This window comes from Pteropus vampyrus, unplaced genomic scaffold, assembly GCF_000151845.1.
Source record: "Pteropus vampyrus isolate Shadow unplaced genomic scaffold, Pvam_2.0 Scaffold71, whole genome shotgun sequence".
NCBI lineage: Eukaryota > Metazoa > Chordata > Mammalia > Chiroptera > Pteropodidae > Pteropus > Pteropus vampyrus.
Genome location: NW_011888852.1, coordinates 2333306 through 2336582, shown reverse-complemented (window position 1 = coordinate 2336582; position 3277 = coordinate 2333306).

Below are 3277 nucleotides of genomic sequence, written 5' to 3'. Positions count from 1 at the left end.
TTAGAAACCAAAATCTGGGTGCTAAGTAGGTTTACTGCTCTCAAGATATCATTGCTTCTAGGCTCTCTGCTGACAGAGCACAAAAATACATTTGTGTATTCTAAATGTATATACACGTACCTAGAAATATGCCTGTATGTAACCATCTGCACCTATATCAAGCTAAATATGCTCACACTGGCATCTCCGACTCTAACGCCAAAATAGGTCATTGTAGCCTCCTCCCCCTTCTTCTCCCTAGCCTCCCATTAAGACAGTAAGAAATCTGATTTCTTCCATCTGCCATCCATTCAGTTAATGTTTCATACCCCATGTACATGTATAGGGGTTTCAGGACTGTTAACCCACATACTTATGGACAGCAACTTTATCAACCCGAGCATAGTGCTTACCTACATATGTGTGCAATTCTTTATGCCTTTAGTCTTAGAAACTCCACTCGTTCCCAGAGTTACCTAGGTTAGCATCTTCCTCCCCACGCTCCTCAGTGAGCTTGTTTCATCCACTGGTAACACAGCTATACAATTCGGTCACATTCTATATTCTGTCCTGGTATTTCAAACCTCCTAAAAGACTGTTTAAATTTTGCATATGTTAAAGTTTACTTTTTTTGCTGTAAAATTCTATGGGTTTTAACAAACACATAGTGTGAAGTATCCACCATTACAGTATCACACAGAATAGTTTCACTACCCTAAAAAACTTCTTCGTGCTTCACATAGTTGGCCTCCTCCCGTCCTATGGAACTACTGGCAACCACTGATCTATTTACCATTTCGATAGCTTTGCCTTTTCCGGGTGGTTATATCTCTGGAGTCATACGTTTAGCTTTTCAGACTAGCTTCCTTCACTGAAATATACTCATTTAAGACTCATCCATACCTTTTCATGGTTTGGATCTCAGTTTTCTGTATTGCCGAATAGTTTCTGTTATATAGTATTATCTAGCCATTTACCTTTGAAGGACATCCTGGTTACTTCCAGTTTGCCGTGACAATGAATCCAACTGCTATACACATTCATATGCAGTTTTTTTAAGTTTTCAAATAGGCTGAGTAAATACCTAGGAGCAGGATTGCTGGATCGCACAGTAAGACTATGTATAGCTTTGTGAGAAACTGCCAGACCGTGTTCCACAGTGGCTGTACCATTTTGCATTCACACCAGCAGACCAGCAATAAATGAGAGTTCCTGTTGTTTCACATAATTGCCAATAATTAGTATTGCCAGTTTTTTGGATGTTAGCCATTCTAATAGGTATGTAGTGATTATCTCATTACTGTTTTAAATTGCAATATTCTAATGACGAATGAATTTGAGTATATTTTCCTGTGTTTATTTGGCATCTGCATATCTTCTTTGGTGCAGCGTTCAGATCTTCTGCCCACTTTTTAATTGGTCTGTGCCCTTTTCACTTTAAAAATCCATCCCTATAATTAAAGCATGCGGTATAGTTTTCCACCAAATGACAGTGCATAGCCTTCCTTCATTCTTAGAATTTGGAGAATCGTTCTCAGGTCTATGTGAGGTGGTCATTACTCCCTTGTTTGGGGAGCTTAGCGAATACGGTCAGCTAAGAATCATTCATTCGGGACATAAGCAATGATTCAGGGACCTTCGGTTCATCTCGAAGAACGAGAAGAGCTCAGCCAAAGGAATGAATTTCTTTTTTGCAGTAGGGAAGCAGCAGCCTGGCCCCGAGCACTCAGGGGTGTGGCTGCTCTGGAGCGGGGAGGAGCAAGCCTCCAGGGGGACTCCGTAGCACCCAGGCACCATCTAAGCTGGGCTGGAGAAGGGCCCGTGGGAAACATCGTTCTTTCTTGCAAAACCATTTGCCCTAAGTAACGTACATGAAAAAGGGAAACCAGCACATTGTATGCTCACTCATTTTGTAGGCATTTTAGGACAGTTTCCTCTGAACCAAGAGTTCAAAGCCAGCTTTGCTGCTTGATAATTTCTGCCGCCGGGGCGCAGACTCGCCAGATCTTGAGCAAAGATGGGTTTGTCTCTGCAGGTGGTTTCAGCCTCTGCCCTCTTATTAGCCAGGACGCGTGTGACCCACGGCTGCCGACAATCCTGTAGAGCACTCAGTGTGGGGCAGAACGAAATACAAAGCTCAAGTTCCAGGATTCCTGAGCGCAGAGAAACCCAGAAGTGCCTTTATGCGTCAGCGAATGGCTTTTTAGGCCACTGGGTGGCGTGTTCCTTGAGCCGCACAGCTTCCGTCTCTCCTAGTAGGAGCCCCCACTGAGCTACCTAAATGCTTTCTCGGCCTCGCTCGTTTCTGGGTACACGACACTACTCTCCTCTGCTCCGTCCAGCTTTGCTTTAAAAAGTGGAGAAGATTGGGCAATAGTCAGTGGCTTCAAAGAACACAGACCTACTATATCATCCCCACGACACACTGCGTGGTTTTTATCCGCGAACCTTTGTTGGTGTTCTGGTCTTTCCGCTGGAGACGTTCTCTCCGGGGAGTATCATCAGCACGCTGCCCATTTCATTCGGCAAGAATCTGACCAAATCTCTCCACCTTAAATACGTTTTTCTTGGTTCCCTTTTCCACAGAGTTCTCCAATTTTCTAAGCTCTCGTATCAGTTGCAAGTTAACTATGACCGTGATCCATGACATGTGTCTGCACGTGCGCACACATACACACACATACATCTGACAGCTTTTCTTGTATGTTATCTTTGCTCTTTTGAGACAGCAAGGAGCTGATGGCTCTTTCAGGGAAAATGGAAATAACCTGTGCTATTTCCTATGGAATAGCTCAAAGTTGAGATGGATTTTACTCATAATAGGTGCTAAATGAATAATGTTAAGTGAATCAATTTATAGTATCCAGTCTAGAAATAATCGTCTTCTTTCTTCTGCCATTCTGCGATATAGGCACCCTAAAGCCTCTCCAACATTTTTCTATTTCATTTATTCTTTCAGTATGAATTTATCAAGTACTTAATGCTATATTGCTCTGTTACAGATGCTGGAAATAAATGACATATAACATATGGTTCTCACCCTCCAGGATTTCACAATTTAGACTTCCTGAAGCAAAATTTGACACCAGGTAGAGTTAATACTGCCAGAGTACTAATTCTATCACGAATCTTGTAGGTACAGAGTCTCCATTTGGAGAATTAATGTGAATAGATTCTTTTTTCAATTTGTTGGAGGACAGAAACAGCTGGGAGACAAAAACTGAAAGTTTCCATTCCCATTCTCCAAAGGCGAAAACACTGAGTAAAATACAACAACGAAAAATGTATATCCAAATAT